The following is a 20,574-nucleotide window of genomic DNA, read 5'->3' as shown; positions in this document are numbered from 1 at the left end:
CTGCCTCATCCTTATTTTCTTTACATGACCTCTTGACCTTCCATCTTCTGTCAACAGCACTAGGTCTTCCTTATCTATCTTTTCAATGCCATTGACTATCTTGTATACTGCTATTAGATCTCCTCGTTCTTTTCTATCTGTAAGGTTGGTAGTCCCATTTCTTTCTGTTGCTCTTCATATGCTAAGTCCTTTAGTTCCGGCACTATCTTTGTAGCAATCTTCTGTATCCGTTCTAATCTTCTTATACCTTTTCATAAAGCTCGGAGACCACACCCCACCTGCATATTCCAGCTTTAGACATATCACGCTTGTGATGGTCTTTTCTTCATATCTTTGTCCATGAATTGAAATGCCAATCTTGTATTAGTCAACATTTTATATGATAGTCCAAATATCTTGCTTATGTGTTTTTCAGGGATCAGATTTTCCCTGCATAATCACTCCCAAATTTTTTTCCTCTTTGGTCTTCATTATTTGTTCCTCTCCCAACAAATAGCCCCATATTGGACTTCTTTTTGCTCTTTCCTAGTTACATTACAGGACATTTCTTGGCATTGAATTCCAATTTCTTCTTACTCCAATCATAGATTTTGTTTATATCATCTTGTAACAGCAAACAGTCCTCCTGGGTTTTGATAACTCTTAATAGCTTTCCATCTTCAGCAAATACATTAATGTAACTGTTTATACCACTGTGATTGTCATTTACATAAATCTGAAACATAATGTGGACTAACACTGACCCTAGTGGCCCTCTGCTAGTTACTTTACCCCAAGTTGAGTATGTATCTCTGATCACAGTACTCATTTCCATATCCTTCGAAAAATCTTTTGTTTGTTTAGCATCTTTAGCATCTGCTCACTGAGTTAGTGAGCTGCAAGGGCTGTCAGCGAAAGTCTGTCACTCAAAGGGTTGGGCTTCTATGACTTTTTCTCTAGCCCTGGATTTTATAGCGAAGACTCAACTCCCAGGTGAAGTATCGCAGTCTGACTTCACCATTCCTGCTCTTACGGAGTACGTTGGCGACTTGAAAGGGGACAAGCTTTTGTGCCCAGTCAGAGCTGTCAGGGAGTACCTTCATAGGACCAAGGACTGTCGTCATAGATGCTCCTGCCTTTTTGTGACGGTTACTGAGCCTCAGTGTGTGTTGATTCATGACCAAAGTGGTATTTGAGAAAGAAAAAGAAAACTCTATTTCTAATTTTTGCTTACAACAACTAACACATCATACAAACAACTGTGGTAAAACTAAATTGTACTGACCCGTAGCAGGTAGTTGTTGACAATGCTGCCAGATATCCAACCAAAACATTCACACTATAGTACTCACGGTTCTTTGATCAAACAAACAGGGATCTAAGAATATTCTATTTCATTAAGATGAAATGTTATATGCCAAATCAAATGAAGGTATACCATGTACTACATGTATCCCCTTAGTGGGGAGGGGACCAAAAAATGTCCCCAGGTCTGACACCCCTTTGATAACGAGCCCAAATGCCTTGACACCTTCCTCAACTTTTTCTACATTAACTTCTGGAACATTCACAATCTTAGATCTAATTTTCAATCTGTAAAACCTCATCTTCTTTTCTTCACCGAAACACAGCTGTCTGAGGCAACTGACAGTAGCCCCTTCTCTGTTCCCTCCTACTTTCTTTATTCTCATTTTCATTCCAAAGCTGGATGTTGCATCTATGTACGCAACGACTTAACTTGCTCTTGTACCCACGCTCTTGGATCTTCCGAGTTTTCCACCATCTGGCTTCGACTTAACATCACTCTCAAACTAAATTCATCTGTGCTGTTTATCTCTCCCCTAACTCTTCTGACTATAGTAAATTCTTCGACTACAGTAAAACCTCAGCTCACGACCATAATTCATTCCTAAATCCTGTCCGTCACCCGATTTGTTCGTTCCCTGAATCAATTTTTCCCATAAGAATGTATTGAAATATCATTAATCCATTCCAGACCAAAAAAAAAATCATACTTTTGTCCATAAAACCCATTCAAAATAGACCTTTAATGTATGCATGACATGAACAAAATAATTATAAAAAGCCTAAATTGTTTTACTTACCTAAATGCTATCAAAATGATAATAAAATTAATAAAAAAAGGAAAGGTTATCAATTACTTGAGAGACTGGACGTTGATGGCATGATGAAATGGAGGAGAGGAGGATGGGGAGGAAGACAGACAAGATCCGAGAAGACAGTCACGACAGAGGACTTTCGATGTACGCAGCGTGCCAGAGCAAGACAATGTCGCTATGTGGGGCCCCGTCATAGCAGAGAGGATAACGCCGAGGAAGCTACAGTACAGCGCGCCGGTAACATCACCATGCCCAGAAAAAACAGGAGAAAATCGTGGTGGCACGGAGATTATGTTATGTAATATTTTTCATATGTTCCTGTTTCTATTTTCTTTTCTGCTTATGTTTTGTTTTTCTGTTGTGATAGCCATGTTGGCTATCACACAAACGGCTCCAACGAGCCGTTTAACTGCATTCGTCCCCCAAAATATCGTTCGTCCCCTGGATCGATACATTGACAAATTTTTTGGTCGTCTCCCGAATTGTTCGTCCTCAGAGACGTTCGTCAAGCGAGGATTTACTGTACTTAACTTCCAAAGTGGAGCACATTCTGTCCCTCTACCCTTTCGCTGAGATTTCCATTCTTGGAGATTTCAATGTTCACCACCTGCTTTGGCTTTCTTCTCTCTTCACTGACCATCCTGGTGAACTAGCCTTCAACTTTGCTATCCTCCATGACCTAGAGCAACTGGTGCAACACCCTACTCGTATTACTGACCGTCTTGGAGACACACCCAACATTCTTGATCTCTTCCTCACCACTAATCCTTCTGCTTATGTTATCACCCTTTCATCTCCGTTGGGCTCCTCCAATCACAATCTCATTTCTGCATCTTGTCCTATTTCTCCAATCCCTCCACAGGATCCCCTAAAGTGAAAGTCTCGCATTTTACCTCTGCCAGTTCGGGGACCTAAGGAGATATTATGCTGATTTTCCCTTGAATGATTACTGCTTCCGTGTCAGAAACCCATCTCTTTGTGCTGAACACATAACAGAGGTGATAGTGTCTGGCATGGATGCATACATTCCTCATTTTTCATCTCAACCTAAACCTTCTAAACCTTGGTTTAACTCAGCCTGTTCTCGTGCTATACATGATATGAGAGGTTGCCCACAAAAGGTACTTGAGCCTTCCATCTCCTAAATCTCATGCAATTTATATCTCTGCCCAGAATCATGCCAAGTCTGTTCTTCAACTTGCCAAACACTTTCTCATAGAAAATGTCATATCTTTCAAACTCAAACTCCTCTTGTGACTTCTGGCATCTAGCCAAAACCATCTCAAACAACTTCACTTCTTCATCTTTCCCTCCTTTATTTCATCCTGATGGCACCACTGCTGTCTCTTCTGTTTATAAAGCTGAACTCTTTTCTCAAACATTTGCTCAGAAATCCACCTTGAATGATTCTGGGCTTGTCCCTCCCTCTCCTCCTCCCTCTGACTATTTCAATTCTACAATCAAAATTCTTTGTAACGATGTTTTCCATGCCCTTGCTGGCCTAAACTCTCAGAAGACTTATGGACCTGATGGGGTCCCTCCTATTGTTCTCAAAAACTGTGCTTCCGTGCTTGCACCTTGCCTGGCCAAACTCTTCCAACTCTATCTATCTACTTCTACCTTTCCTTCCTGCTGGAAGTTTGCCTACATTCAGCCTGTTCCTAAAAAGGGTGATTGTTCCAATCCCTCAAACTACCGTCCTATAGCTTTAATCTCTTGTTTGTATAAAGTTTTTGAATCTATCCTGAATAGAAAGATTCTCAAAAATCTGTCACTTCACAATCTTCTGTCTGATCGCCAGTATGGCTTCCATCAAGGTCGCTCTACTGGTGATCTGGCTTTCTTTACCGAGTCCTGGTCATCCTCTTTTTGAGATATCGGTGAAACTTTTGCTGCAGCGTTAGACATATCAAAAGCTTTTGATACAGTCTGGCATAAAGCTTTGATTTCAAAACTGCCCTCCTACGGCTTCTATCTTTCTTTCTGCAACTTTATCTCAATTTTCCTTTCTGACCGTTTTATTGCTGCTGTGGTAGACGGCCTATGTTCCTCTCCTAAATATATTAATACTGGAGTTCCTCAGGGTTCTGTCCTTTCACCCACTCTCTTTCTATTATTCATTAATGACCTTCTTAACCAAACTTCTTTCCCTATCCACTCCTACGCTGATGATACAACCCTACATCTTTCCACATTCTTTCAGAGACGACCAACCCTTCAGGAAGTCAACAGATCACGCAGGGGTGCGCCATGGAACACCTGACTTCCAGTCTTTCTAAGATTTCCAATTGAGGCAGAGAAAATAAAGCAGTTTTCAATGCCTCAAAAACTCAATTCCTCCATTTATCAACCCGACACAACCTTCCAGACAACTATCCCCTCTTCTTCAGTAACACTCAACTGTCTCCCTTTTCCACAATGAAAATCCTTGGTCTGTCCTTTGCTCATAATCTTAACTGGAAACTTCTCATCTCATCTCTTGCTAAAACAGCCTCTATGAAGTTACGTGTTCTGAGGCATCTCTGCCAGTTTTTTCTCGCCCCTCCAACTGCTTACTCTGTATAAGGGCCTTATTCGTCCCTGTATGGAGTATTCTTCGCATATTTGGGGGGGTTCCAGTCACACAGTTTTGCTTGATAGGGTGGAATCGAAAGCTTTTCGTAACAACTCCCCTTCTCTCACTAACTGTTTTCAGCCTCTTTCTCACCGCCAAAATGTTGCATCCCTTTCTATATTTTATCACTATTTTCATGCTAACTGTTCTACTGATCTTGCTAACTGCATGCCTCCCCTTCTCCTGCGGCCTTGCTGCACAAGGCTTTCTTCTTCCTCTCATCCCTATTCTGTCCAACTCCCTAATGCAAGAGTTAACCAGTACTCTCAAATCATTCATCCCTTTCACTGGTAAACTCTGGAACTCCCTCCCTGCATCTGTATTTCCGAATTCCTACAAATTGTCTTCTTTTAAAAGGGAGGTATCAAGACATTTGCTCCCCTAATTTCGGTTGATGGTTTTGGCACTTTTTACACTTTTTAGAGAGCCAGCACTAAGTGGACCTTTTTTTAACTTTCTTTTTTATGCCCTTGGCTGGCCCTCTTCCCTACATAAAAAAAAAAAAAGTAGTAGTAGTAGTGCTTTAATGAAAATCCAGTATCTTCAAATATTAAAAGAAAATGATTAAAACAAAAGTTAACATTCCATGTTTACAAAATCCATATCACAATACCAAATACCGGCAGACACGTGTAACAGTGTTGCTGTGAAAATGTTATAATCTCTATCAATGTTCACCATAGTCCTTAGTAAGACAAATGGTGTCCGCATTTCAACACGAATGAATATATAAAAAAAATGAGATTTCTCATATATAAAATAAAATATTTTTAACTCCATTCACGCGGCAACACTTATTACTGTCCAAGGCCCGGCCTGCCTACGAGACAAAGTGGGAGACAAGGTCACATGTCACGGTGGTAGATACCTATCTCTCTCTCACTCACTCTCACACACAAACACACACACACACACACACACACACACACACACACGTCATATCATGGAAATGGGGAAAAAGTGAAAGATGATCAGTGGGAATCTATAAGATGGGAGATGGAACAGAACTAGAAAAAGTGAAAAAGGACTTGGGAGTGACAATGGAAGAAAACAATCAACCGGTAAGCCATATTGATAGAATTTTCAGAGAGACGTATAATTTGCTAAGGAATATTGGATTAGCATTTCACTATTTGGACAAAGAAATGATGAAGAAATTGAAAAGTACTAAAATAAGACCTAGATTGGAATATGCAGGAGTTGTGTGGACCCCCCATAAAAAGAAACACATAAGAAAACTGGAGAGACTACAAAAAATGGCTACGAGAATGGATCCTGAATTTAAAGGGATGACATATGAGGAGAGACTAAAAGCAATGGATCTACCAACCCTGGAACAGAGAAGAGAGAGAGGGGTTCTGATACAAGTTTATAAATTGATTAACGAAATGGATCAAGTGGATAATGAGAAACTAATCCTGAGAGAAGAATATGACATTAGAAGCACAAGATCGCATAGTAAGAAACTGAGGAAGGGAAGATGTCTGAGAGATGTTAAAAAATTTAGTTTCCTGCAAAGATGTGTTGAGACTTGGAACAGTTTGAGTGAGGAAGTGGTGTCAGCAAAGAGTGTACATAGTTTTAAAGAAAAAATTGGATAAGTGTAGATATGAAGATGGGGCCACACGAGCATAAAGCCCAGGCCCTGTAAAACTACAACTAGGTAAATACACACACACACACTGTATGTAATCTAACGTTACAATGAAATAGGATTACTCCCTAACTAGGTTAGATATTATGTAAAACTATTTTTCTGCTCTCACTTCATATAACTTTTACTTAAAACCATCTGTCTTAGGAGTTTCGACACAACAGACCATGCCTGACATATTTATTGATTGTAAATCTGCCTGTATTCCTTAAAAATGGCAATAAACACACACAGTTTAAAAAATAAGGATGGAAATTATATATAGCATTAGGAAGGTGTGTGTGTGTGTGTGTGTGTGTGTGTGTGTGTGTGTGTGTGTGTGTGTGTTCACTGTTTGATCTGCTGCAGTCTCTGACGAGACAGCCAGACGTTACCCTACGGAACGAGCTCAGAGCTCATTATTTCCGATCTTGGGATAGGTCTGAGACCAGGCACACACCACACACCGGGACAACAAGGTCACAACTCCTCGATTTACATCCCGTACCTACTCACTGCTAGGTGAACAGGGACTACACGTGGAAGGAGACACACCCAAATATCTCCACCCGGCCGGGGAATCGAACCCCGGTCATCTGGCTTGTGAAGCCAGCGCTCTAACCACTGAGCTACCGGGCCGTGTGTGTGTGTGTGTGTGTGTGTGTGTGTGTGTGTGTTTCACTGTTTGATCTGCTGCAGTCTCTGACGAGACAGTCAGACGTTACCCTACAGAACGAGCTCAGAACTCATTATTTCCGATCTTCGGATAGGCCTGAGACCAGGCACACAACACACACTGAGACAAGGTCACAACTCCTCGATTTACATCCCGTACCTACTCACTGCTAGGTGAAAGGAGACACACCCAAATATCTCCACCCGGCTGGGGAAGCAAACCCCAGTCCTCTGGCTTGTGAAGCCAGCGCTCTAACCACTGAGCTTACCCGGCGTGTGTGTGTGTGTGTGTGTGTGTGTGTGTGTGTGTGTGTGTGTGTGTGTGTGTGTGTGTGAGAGAGAGAGAGAGAGAGAGAGAGAGAGAGAGAGAGAGAGAGAGAGAGAGAAAGAAAGAAAGAAAGAAAGAAGAGAGAGAGAGAGAGAGAGAGAGAGAGAGAGAGAGAGAGAGAGAGAGAGAGAGAGAGAGAGAGAGAGAGAGAGAGAGAGAGAGAGAGATTACAACAACAATAAAACAATAATAATGATGATAATAATAACAATGAGAGAGAGAGAGAGAGAGAGAGAGAGAGAGAGAGAGAGAGAGAGAGAGAGAGAGAGAGAGAGAATGACGACTGAGGAGCCTGACAGACAGCCTCCACAACTAACCCGCCTGTGTGACGTAACCCTGGACCACCTACAGCTCAGCGAAGCCGCCGTGACAAAGCTTCTGCGCAGCACCGACACCAGGAAGGCGCCCGGCCCTGACGACGTCTCGCCCTTCCTGCTGAAGCACTGTGCGGAGGAGCTAACAAAGCCCCTCACACACATCTTCCGCCAGTGCCTACAAACCAGCACCTGGCCAGCTGCATGGAAGGAGGCACGGGTCACTCCTGTACACAAAAAAAAGGATAAAGGTGACCCAGCAAACTACTGCCCCATCTCTCTCCTGTCAGCTGTCAGCAAGATCTTGGAGAGAATAATAGCTGAGCAGCTGACCTGTCACCTATAGGAGCATCACCTCATCTCTCCACGCCAATATGGATTTAGAAAGAGACGTTCCGCCTCCGACATGCTTCTCCTCCTCACACAAGCCTGGCATGACGCCCTCGACGCCGGCCGCCCCACCCTCGTCATTGCCCTTGACATTGCTGGGGCTTTTGACAGAGTTTGGCACAAAGGACTCCTGGCCAAGCTCGAACAGTTCGGCATCACAGGACAACTGCTAAAGCTGTTCTCCAGCTACCTACAAGGCCGGAGTCTGAGAGTAGTGTTGGGCGGGTGTCGCCAACCACACACCCAGTGGAGGCCTCCGTTCCACAGGGCTCGATCCTTGGCCCCATCCTGTGGAACGATATTTCAACGACCTCCTTCAGAGCCTCTCGCTTGTGTCGGCATACGACGATGCCACTCTCGCACAGCTTCGGTAGAGAGGAGGCAGTGAACGTGATTGATGTCACCAATCGCCACCTTGGTGACATCATGGCCTGGGGTAAACAGTGGCAAGTCAAGTTTGCTGCCGAAAAAACCCAGGCCGTGGTCATCTCACGTTCACGGGAGGACGTCAGGCTGTTTGAAGGCCAGCTGAAGTTTGGAGAAGACACCCTTGCCATTAAGGACTCCATCAACATCCTGGGGTGGAGGTAGACTCAAACTCAGCTTCGACCGCCACCTGGAGAGCGTGGCACGTAAGGCATCTCTGAGGGTGACACTCCTGTCGAGTGAGGCACCTACTGATGCCAAGGGGCTCATGACGCTGTACAAAGCGCAGGTGAGGCCCATCATGGAGTACAGCCCCCTCAGCTGGATGTGCAGTGCCCAGTCCCACCTCTCCCTGCTGGACAAGGTGCAGCGGCGAGCCGAGCGCCTCCTTCGCAATGCCGGTGGCCTGGGACAGCAGCCCCAAGCTGAGCTACAGCGACAGTGGCATCAGGGCAGCAGTGGCAGCAGAGACAGCAGCGACAGCACCCAGACCCTCACCAAGAGGCCCCTATCAACGTGCTGGACAGCTTGGAGCACCGAAGGCGTGTTGGGGCCCTTACTGTGCTGCACAAAGCCCAGGTGCAGCAAATACCTCACCTCACGGCTCTACGGATACCCTGGAGGAGGAGTGAACGTACACGAGGCGGTAGTGTCCGACACCCTCCTCGAGGTGCCGTGGTGCCATTCTGTGAGGTGTCAGCGCGCCTTCTCCCACAACACCGCAGTGTTGTGGAATGCCTTCACCTCAGTAGTGGACGTCTCCAGCATGTCCACCCAGCAGGTGAAGTGTGCTGCCCACGCCTGGTTACGGACACATCCGCCTGATAGTGACAGTGTCAGGTGATAAAATGGCAGTGTCCACCAGCCTGCAATCCACCTGACAGTGACAGTGGAGGAAAATAGTATGCCTGACAGTGACAGTGAAACACAGTGACGTGGGATGTGCGTGTGCCTGACATGACAGTGCTGATCAGTGGCGAGGGAGGTGCGCAACTGACAGTGACAGTATTATGACGCCCTCGCTCACAATGCCGTCCCCAGGAGCAGGTTTAGAATGAGCGTCACATGCCAGTGCATGCTCTTAGCTCACGAACTCAGCTCCAACTGTAAACATACTTATGTGTAAAATATGTATGTTATGTGCATTAAGTTTAAATAAAAAAAAAAGAAAAAAAAGAGAGAGAGAGAGAGAGAGAGAGAGAGAGCTGCCCCGCACCCTGTCAGGGCTGGTGTGCCTCAGGGTAGCATCCTCGGACCCTGCTGTGGAATGTCTACTTCAACGATATCCTGATATCCGACAGCCAGGCCACCATCACCAAAATAAACGGGGCCCTGGACACCATCGTCTCCTGGGGGCGGCGTTGGCAGATCACACTGGCCCCGGAGAAGACCCAGCTCCTCCACATCTCCAGGACACGGCAGGCAGACGGTCAGCCTCGCCCACTACCGGCCATCTTCCTTGAGGGCAGAAGGCTGACTCCCCAGGACTCCGTCAACATCCTGGGTGTGGAATTTGACGGTAGCCTCACCTTCACCAACCACGTCAAGAAAGTTACCAGGGACGCGTCCTACAAGCTGGGCTGCATCAGACGCGTGGGGGACGTGCTAGATGCCCAAGGGGTGTCCTCACTCTACAAGGCACAGGTGCGTCCCATTATGGAGTACGCACCCCTCACCTGGTCCTCCTGCCCCTCTCGTACCTCACCGGCCTAGAAAGGGTTCAGACCAGAGCCCAGAGGTTGGTGAGGGTCTGCACGCGGGGCCACGCACCAGACACCTTCCAGCCATTGCAGCACAGGCGGGATGTGGCGGGGCTTTGTGTTATGTTCAAAGCTCAGGCACTGCACACCCCTCACCTCCCTACTCTGCGCCTCCCTGGACCGCCGCCCCCTACTCAAGTTACGCGGTTGGCAGGAAACTCTAAGCACCCACACACGGTGGCTGTACTGTTCAGTAGGACTGAGCATAATATACGCTCCTTCCTGCCGCGGTACAGTCGCCTGTGGAACCAGATGGTGCTCAGCACGGACCTGCATCGTTCCACCTCCCTGCACATCTTCAAGTGCCGAGCGAACGAGTGGCTCGCCGACCAGCAGTAGCTGACAAGATATATCAAGGACATATTCATTGTCCGTACCACATTACACTGTAAACATCATTATACCATTATTTTTTGTAGACATAGCCATAGATAGCCCTACACTCGTAATGACTAGGGCTTTGGCATTGTGTATTATATCTACTGTTTATATATAAAAAAAAGAGAGAGAGAGAGAGAGAGAGAGAGAGAGAGAGAGAGAGAGAGAGTCATTACGACAACAATAAAACAATAATAATGATGATAATAATAATAATGAGAGAGAGAGAGAGAGAGAGAGAGAGAGAGAGAGAGAGAGAGAGAGAGAGAGAGAGAGAGAGAGAGAGAGAGCAGGTATAGAAGGGAGAAAGCAATAAATGAATTAGAGGGATGGGTCAGGTCACACACCTGACCCTTCAAATTCTCGGTGAAACGTGGCAGCCAGAAAACCGTGTTTAGATTTGGAAGAATATTTAGTAGTAGTAGGAGTAGGAGTAGTAGTAGGAGTAGCAGTAGTAGAAGTAGTAGTAGTAGTAGTAGTAGTAGTAGTAGTAGTAGTAGTAGTAGTAGTAGTAGTAGTAGTAGTAGTAGTAAGAGAGACTGTACATGTTGACGACCTGAGCAGTGGAGGTGGAGGGTGGTAATTCCTTGGGCACCACACCAGCCTCTCTCCTGCTCCCACTATCAGAGGCACATGTTGTTGAGGGCAGTTGCAGCCCCCCATCAGAAGCTGGGGTAGGGTGTGGGTGGGGGCTGCAGCTGTCATCTTCACAGCTTCTTGTTGAGTTTTCAGGAAGTGACATAGTGACACCTCCTCTTCATCCTGAAACACCACAAATGCAAATAAGTGATGCAAGTATGTACTACCTAAAAACATTAATTTTCAATTAATTCAAGTATTAACATAACAGCTATTCTCTCTCTCTCTCTTCTGTTGACAACACACACACACACACACACACACACTACTACTGAGAGAGGGAGAAGACCTGATGATGGTTGGAGAAGGGAAATATAATGTTTGGAAAAGAAATAGAGTAGGTAAGATGGGAGGAGGAGTGATGTTGCTGGTTAAAAAAGATATAAAGGTGGATCAAGTGAAAGAAGGTATGGGAAAGGCAGAAGTGCTAAAGATCAGAGCAGAAACTAAGGAAGGAAAAAAGAGGCACTACATAGTGGTGTACGTACCATCTAAGACAAATGCATGGTCAGTACAGGAATATGAAGAAATGATAAGTGATACAGGAACATGTCTGGAAGAAATGTTGGGTGGCTGTGAACGAACTATAATGATGGGAGATTTTAATTGTAAAGAGGTGTGTTGGGAGGACTGGTCAATGGAAGGATCAGAGACAACATGGGGAAATACACTATTGACACTGGCAATGGAAAATGTGTTAACTCAGTGGGTCAAAGAAGATACTAGGTTTGGAGGAGAGGGAGCATCGTCAAGACTGGACTTGGTCTTTAGTACAGAGCCAATGGTCATTGAGGAGATGAGGGTGGAGTGCCCTTTAGCAAAGAGTGATCATGCAGTTTTGGAGTTCAAGGTGATAGATGAAGAGAAATCTAGAAGAAATGAAGAATATAAAGTGGGAAGATGGAATTATGCCAAGACAGATTTTGGAAACCTAAAGAAATTCTTTCAAGAGACAAATTGGATGAAATTCAAGAGTGCTAAGGAGCAAATGAAAAGTGGAAGGAATTTATAAAAATATACAAAGAAGGTGAGAAAAATTTGTACCAATAAGACAACATAGAGAAGTTGGAAAGCAGGACTGGTTTAACGATAGATGTGAAAAGGCTAGAACAAGAAAAGAGGATGCATGGAAGAGGTGGAGAAGGAAAAGGCGGATTAAGCAGTGGGAAAGTTACAAAAGAGCAAGAAATGAATATGTGTTGATTAGAAGAGAAGAAAGAAAGAAACAAGAAAAGGATATAATTGATAAATGTAAAGACCAACCAAGGCTTTTTTACAGACATGTGAACAACAACATCAAAAATAGAGAAAGTATTGAAAGTTTAGAAGTAAATGGAGTATGCAGTGAAGATCCCAAGGAAATGGCAGAGGCTATGAATGGATGCTTTCGGAAGGTATTCACAAAGGAGACTGCTTTTGACAAACCACTGGTAATGGAACAGAAAGGGATTATGAAGGAGTTTCAAGTAACTGTGGAGGAGATCAAGAATATGATGGGGAGTTTAGAAGTGAGAAAAGCTGTGGGACCTGATGGGGTATCAGGATGGATTTTAACCCGAAAACTGCTGTACGCCTTCTGGGTGGCTTGGCGGCAAACTGCTGTACGCCTTCTGGAAGCGCTCTTTTTAAACAGGCACCATAAAGTTCCCGTGATTCGTATTTCTTTGAAATTATTTTTGTGTTTTAATAACCTTTCTTTTAGTAATTTATATCCTTCTAATAAGAATTTGGTTATTTATATCATATTTATAAAGGAAAACAATGAAACACTATGTTTTTATTTTATTTAGTCGACATTGCATTCCTTTCATAGATATTAGAGATTGAGTCTCATGTATGGTAAGAGGAAGCTATAATGTAGTAGTATAGAAGTTGTTTTGTACAATAGAAAAGAGATAAAGCGAATAAGATTATGGAAACAAGACCATCTTCACTAGACGTTTGTAACACTGTCAGACGTGTCGGCCCTGCCGCATCGCGTCCATGAGACATGACTCATCGTCGCTCTCTCTCTCTCTCTCTCTCTCTCTCTCTCACACACACACACACACACACACACACACACACATATATAGTATGATATGTATGTTATTGTGGCTTACACGGAACTAATATTTCGTTACTTTATTTATTGTGAACCAAGCAAAAGAGTAGTATTTTAGTTTCACTTATTTATTTTGAACAAAGTGTGAGAGAGAGAGAGAGAGAGAGAGAGAGAGAGAGAGAGAGAGAGAGAGAGAGAGAGAGAAAAAAAATGTAAAACAATAGGGGGCTAGAACAATAACCAGTGCATATGCATTTTTACTTAACCAATTTATCCATTCCATATGTATGTTGTTTACTCAATATACTTTGATGCCATTTACTTCATTTGCGATTCAAAATATTAGTGTCAGAATAATGGAAAGAATATTACTTATACGGAAATTGCCATTATAGAAATAAAATACTTTTGTTTTATCATTTATTTCTCTTGAAGCAAGCAAGAGAGAGAGAGAGAGAGAGAGAGAGAGAGAGAGAGAGAGAGAGAGAGAGAGAGAGAGAGAGAGAGAGAGAGAGAGAGAGAGAGAGAGAGACATTCGAGAACATTCGACGTTGAAAACACTGTCCCGTCGACGAACAGTGGCAATAAGCGGTCTGTGTGTATCCTCCCTGCCTCCTCCCCCTACCTCCCCCCTCCCATCTCGCTCTCCACAATGCCTCTAGATCCTGCCAGAAATCCATTTTTGTGGCGAAAAATACTTAGAAATATGGTAGCTACAGTAAATTTTGAGTTACAGAATTGTGAAATGAAGTATCTGTGACACATCTTTATAAAGTATATATCTTTCAGTGAAAGTCAATCGTTCGCTGATTTAGCCGCACCAGGAGACACCCTCTGAATGTGAATGCCGCAGTTTACGGGTTAAGAGAATGCAGGGAGCAACTGGCAGAAAAAGTTTGTGAAGTAATTGATGCCTCATTAAGGGAAGGTGTAGTGCCCCAAGACTGGAAAAGAGCTAACATTGTCCCAATCTATAAATCAGGTAACAAGAGAGACCCATTGAACTATAGACCAGTGTCACTTACAAGTGTGGTAGCTAAGATGTGTGAGAGGGTGGTGAAGAATAGATGGACAGACTTCTTGGAAAAAAATGACATACTTTGTGAGTGTCAATTTGGTTTTAGAAAAGGGCGCTCATGCACGACAAACCTGATATGTTACTATTCGAGGGTGATAGATGTAATACAGGAAAGAGATGGTTGGGCTGATGGAATATATCTGGATTTAAAAAGGCCTTTGATAAGGTACCACACGGAGACTGATCTGGAAACTTGAAATGGTAGGAGGAGTGCATGGCAGTTTACTAAAATGGATGGAAGACTTTTGGTAGGAAGAGAAATGAGAACAATAATTAAGGACAGACCATCAGAATGGGGCTTGGTGGAGAGTGGAGTTCCACAGGGATCAGTGTTGGCACCAGTAATGTTTGCGGTCTACATAAATGACATGGTGGATGGGGTGTCCAGTTATGTGAGCCTATTTGCAGACGATGTAAAATTGTTAAGAAAAGTGAGATGTGACAAAGATTGCGAACTACTCCAGGAAGACTTGGACAGAATATGGAAATGGAGCTGTACATGGCAAATGGAGTTCAACACGACAAAATGCAAGAAAATAGAGTTTGGCAAGAGTGAAAGAAGAATCAGGAGTATGTACAAGATAGGAAATGAAGACATAAAACCAGTCATGAAGAAAAAGACCTTGGGGTGACAATTACCAATGACCTATCGCCAGAGAGACATATAAACAAAATAATTGGAGAAGTATTGAACTTATTGAGGAACATAAGAGTGGCGTTCGTATATTTAGATGAAGAAATGATGAAGAAAATAATTACTGCAATGATAAGACCGAGGCTTGAATATGCAACAATACAGTGGGCTCCGAACTTAAAGAAACACATAAGGAAACTAGAGAAAGTACAGAGGGCTGCAACAAAAATGGTGCCTGACTTAAGAGATTTGACTTATGAAGACAGACTGAAAAGAATGCAACTTCTGACCCTGGAAAACAGAAGAGAAAAGAGAGACCTGATAGCAATATACAGGGTGATGATTGGCATGGAAAAAATGGATAGGGAAGATCTGTGTATGTGGAATGAAAGAATGTCGAGAGGGCATGGGAAAAACTAAAATGGCCACTTATAGGAGAGATGTGAAAAAATATAGCTTCCCTCATAGAAGGGTGGAAGCATGGAATAGTTTAGACGTGGAAGTGGTCAACGCAAGGAATATTCATGATTTTAAGAAAAAGCTGGACATTAATAGATATGGAGACGGGACAACACGAGCATAGCTCTTTTCCCGTATGTTACAATTAGGTAAATACAATTAGGTAAATACACACACAACTTGTGTTATGGCTAAGGAAAAGAGAGATGTGGCTTGGAAAAGATGGAAGAAGAGCAGGAATATACTAAATAAGGAGAATTATAGAGTGACGAGAAATGAGTATGTGAGGGTAAGGAGGGAGGAAGAAAGAAAATTTGAAAAAGATATTGTAGACAGGAGTAAGGAACATCCAAAATTGTTTTACAGGTTCATAAATGGTAAACTTGAAAAGAGAGAGTCCATTGAAAAAGGAGAGCAAGGGATAGTAGATGACCCTAAGAATATAGAAGAATTGCTAAATAATAGGTTTCAGCAAGTATTTACTGAAGAAACAATGTTTGTAAAGCCACAGAATGTACAAGGAAATGTGCACATGGAGGACATTAAGATACCTAAAAAGGAGTTATATAAAATGTTGGAGGAACTTAAAGATGATAAAGCGATGGGACCAGATGAAGTTTCAGGAAAATTATTGAAGGAGTGTAGAGAAGAATTGATTGATCCATTATATGATATTATAAGGTGTTCATTAGAAACAGGGGAAGTACCAGTAGAGTGGAAGAGAGCTGAAGTGGTGCCCATTTATAAGGGAGGCAGTAAGGAAGAGCCTATTAACTATAGACCTGTGTCTCTAACAAGTCTGGTCGGTAAGATTTGTGAGAGGGTGATAAAGAAATATTGGATACGGTTCCTGGAGGATCATAAGTTATTATCGGATCATCAATTTGGCTTCAGGAAAGGGAGGTCATGTGTAACAAATCTACTGAGCTTTTATTCAAGAGTGGTTGACAAAATACAGGAGAGAGAGGGATGGATGGACTGTGTATATTTGGATTTAAAGAAAGCTTTTGACAAGGTACCTCACGAGAGACTGTTATGGAAAGTAGAGATTTATGGAGGACTGAAAGGAAAAGTGTTAAAGTGGATGGAAAACTACTTGAGATGGAAGGAAATGAGAACGGTAATAAGGGATGCAAGGTCGGACTGGTTAGTGGTGGAGAGTGGAGTCCCACAAGGCTCAGTGCTGGCACCAATACTTTTCCTGGTATATATTAATGACATGCCAGAGAGAGTAAACAGTTATATTAATTTGTTTGGATGATGCGAAGTTGTGTAGGTGTGTGAAGAGTGAAGAAGATTGTGAAATTTTACAGGCAGACCTGGATAAGATTTGGGAGTGGAGCAAGAGGCGGCAAATGGAATTTAATCTGAGCAAAAGTCATGTGATGGAGATGGGCAAGAGTGGAAGGCAGCCAAGAGGGTCATATAAGATGGGTGAAGTAGTGTTGAAAAAGGTGGAAAAGGAAAAGGATTTGGGAGTGATAATACAAGACCATGGGCAGTTTGAGGCTCATATTGATAAGATGTTTGGAGAAACGTATAATTTGATAAAAAATATTGGATTAGCCTTCCATTATATGGATAAAGATATGATGAAGAAATTAATTATTATGGTAATTAGACCAAGATTGGAATATGCTGGAGTGGTTTGGTCCCCTTATAAAAAGAAGCATATAAGGAAGTTGGAGAGATTGCAGAGAATGGCAACAAAAATGGTTCCGAATTGGCAGAAATGACCTATGAGGAGAGATTAAAAGAAGAGAAAGAGGAGATTTAATACAGGTTTATAAACTGTTGAATGGACTGGATGAAGTGGATAATGAGCAAATGATGTTGAGAGAGGAAAACTTAAGTAGAACTACAAGATCGCATAGTAAAAAGATAGCCAAGGGAATATGCTTGAAGGATGTGAAGAAATATAGTTTCCCACAAAGATGTGTGGAGGTGTGGAATGGTTTGAGTGAGGAGGTGGTGTCAGCAAGGAGTGTGCATAGTTTTAAAGGAAAGTTGGATGTGTGTAGATATGGAGACGGGGCCACACGAGTATGATACCCAGGCCCTGTAAAATTACAACTAGGTGAATACAACTAGGTGAATACACACACACACACACATTCTGAGGTCACGGGGAGGGACAGGGCATGGACCAGGAGGGGAGGGTCAAGTGGGTGGAGCTTTAAGGCTTAGTTTTTGAGGGAGTTTAACCAATCCAAGGGAACCAGAAGCCTTCACCTGGTGTGGATGTGCCAGGTATCGCTAGTGGAAAATATATGGGCTAAGACTGGCAAGGAGTTTACAGGCCACAACTGTACATCTCAATATGTAATGTACAGTGTTACCATTGGCAGGCTTATCAAATACAAGCTTAATTTTATCATGCACATTGTCTACACTTTGAAGGTAAACATTCTTAGCAACCAAAAATTCAACAATATCTTTCTTACTCTCCTCTTTAGAAACATTACAGATCATTATATTAGGATGAAGCTTCTTAGTGAAATTCGTTTCCAAATTCTTTAATCCATTGCTGATCTTGTTCGCCGCCGTCTGGCGCTCAGACTCGCTAGCAAAATTTATGACAGCATTACCACCACTTGTAAACTTGGTATCCACTACTGGTACATCCTTCAGAACCTTAGCAAGTTCAGCTTTCCTGCTAGCTACGTTATTATCCTTATCAGTAGACTTTACAACCAACAGATTTTTCTCCCTTGTGACAGTAGCATAGGACCTAGCATCACTTACATTCTCCTTAACAATGTGATTAGCATGTAGGTTAACCATGGTACTTATTATCTCATCTTTCATATCAAGTAGTACATTTCTCTTAGTTCCAGCCACTGGTGCAGGAGTAGTACCAATATCATTTTCTCTTGAGTCCTCTCCCCACACACTAGCATGCATGTTAACAACAGTGTTGATGATCTCATCTTTCACTTCAGACAGCTTCTGGTTCAGATTTTCTGTACTAGCAACAATTTTGGTTATGCAGTCATCAAGATCAGTGTTATGACAACCCTGTTCTAGTTTACTTTCCAACTCTCGATTCCTTTGTTTTAGCATTTCATTCTCTCTGTTTAGCCTTTCTGCCTGTTTACCTAACTCATCAACTAGCTTATTATGCTCCTGGTAGACACGTAACACTTTTTTCCTACATGGACAACACATCCAATCCACCTTGTCCAGATCCTTATCTCGCACATCTTGTAAGTATACAGTATTAACATGGTAAGGGTATAATAATAATAATACCAGGTTAGGTTAGTTTGGATTAGTGTCCCTGGCCATCTTGGCGCTCCATGGGCAGTTCAGGGCTGGGCTAGGTTGGGTTGGGTTGGGTTAGGTTGGGTTAGGTTAGGTTAGGTTAGGTTAGGTTGGGTTGGGTTGGGTTGGGTTGGGTTGGGTAGGGTTAGGTTGGGTTAGGTTAGGTTGGGTTAGGTTAGGTTAGATTAGGTTAGGTTGGGTTGGGTTGGGTTGGGTTGGGTTAGGTAAGGCAAGGTTAGGTTGGATTAGTATTCCTTCAAGAAAACTGGGGGGGAAAACATTATTTTATTTTTTCTTAAGCAAATTTACTGGAGCTAACCTAATTAATTTCTGCCACCATGTCACTACTAGCATTGTTTAGCGCTGACATTTATAGTTATTATCAAACAATGACATTAATGCACCTCTTTCATGTTTGCTACAACACCAACAATTGTCCAGATTCTTTGAAGTGATAGTCACCACCACTACCACTGACACACCTTTAATTGAGCTACCGGTATGTATCTTGTGGCACTGTATTTCATTGACTTCCAATGTAACACAAAGCAAATTGTTTCTACCTACCTACCTACATGCCACACCCTCTAAATAAAACACCACCCCTTCAACCAACTTATGCCACACCACCACAACACCCAAAAAAGCACCTCCAAAGCGGCGGTGGCGGTGGCGGCCCTGGCTTTGATACACAACAACACTGAACACTCACCACTCACCACAAAGTTATTCTTCTATATGTTGCTTGCCGTTCCTTCCCGTGACGCCCACGCCTACGCCCACGGCCACGCCCGCGCCGCCACAAAGCCAGTCGTTCTTCTTCCAGTGTTTGCACTACACCGCGGCGCGGTCTATCTTCATCTTGATCTTGATCTTGATACTATAGGCGATTCGGGATCACTCCTGAGCCGGGCCTTTGGATCGGCACCTCCTGTAGACGACAAAAAAAGGCACACAGAAAAAAAAAACGGGGAAAAAAAAAGAAGAAGAAATAAGGAAACAGGGTCCTTTGCTCTAACCGTCTGTACATCTGGCACGCCACATTCTCTCCAGAAACTCCTTCACCGCCTCAATAACATAACATAGAGTAGAGGAGGCAGTTTGCGCTACCCTAAGCAGAAAAAAAATTGCTACAAAATCACCAGACTTGAATACAAAAACGAAATTGTAACAAGGAGTGTAAAATTTTGTCTGCTCATGATGGCGGGTAACGCGCTACCCTCAATCGCTGCAGTTTCCCCGATTGTGCACTGTAAGTAAGGGAAAGTTAGGTAGGGTCTGTGCGCCACCCAGCCGGGTCTACGCGCTAGGTTGAGGAGGGGGTTGCGCCAGGGGGAGGTCAGTGCGCTATGGCATGTCGGGTCATCGCGCTAGGTGCCTTAAGTTCTTTGTTTTAATCTACAAGCTATCAAAATCACTCTCAATAGGTAGTTGATAAATCCTCTTGCCTCTCAAGGAGTAAAAGCTTTGGAAAAATAAATAAAAGATTGCAAACTAACTTTTTTTTATTTTTTTAAATAGTGTATTGACAAACATAAAAACTGTGCTTTAGTTATGAATATCATAAACAAATAAATGTCCCACAGAGTTCAAAACAAAAATCTTAACAATACTCCGGGAAAAGTTTCATTTACCAGTATCAAAATAACAAATAAATGTCTCACAAAGTTAAAAACGAAAATCTTAAGAATATTCCGTGAAATGTTTCATTTAACAGTGTCAAAATAACAAATAAATGCCTTTCAGAAATCGAAACGAAAATCTTAAGAATACTCCGTGAAAAAAATCATTCAACAGTATCAAAATAGCCTAATTACATTTATTACAAAAAAACTCAGT

The 20,574-nt window shown here is 42.9% G+C and overlaps 1 protein-coding gene across 1 annotated transcript in view; it reads right to left on the bottom strand.

The window, feature by feature from the left end:
* Positions 1–19,666, bottom strand: part of LOC123500565 (serine/threonine-protein kinase pim-1-like) — a 49,227-nt gene extending 29,561 nt beyond the window's left edge. Inside the window, 2 exon segments of the mRNA XM_045249255.1 lie at positions 11,174–11,379; positions 19,455–19,666. The gene's annotated coding sequence lies outside the window, so the exon portion shown is untranslated.
* Between the last annotated feature and the right edge of the window lie 908 nt (positions 19,667–20,574).

The sequence above is a fragment of the Portunus trituberculatus genome, unplaced genomic scaffold (genome assembly GCF_017591435.1).
Source record: "Portunus trituberculatus isolate SZX2019 unplaced genomic scaffold, ASM1759143v1 PGA_scaffold_410__1_contigs__length_386818, whole genome shotgun sequence".
NCBI lineage: Eukaryota > Metazoa > Arthropoda > Malacostraca > Decapoda > Portunidae > Portunus > Portunus trituberculatus.
Note: the sequence above shows the minus strand (reverse complement) of the source record. Positions and strands in the feature narration are given on the sequence as shown.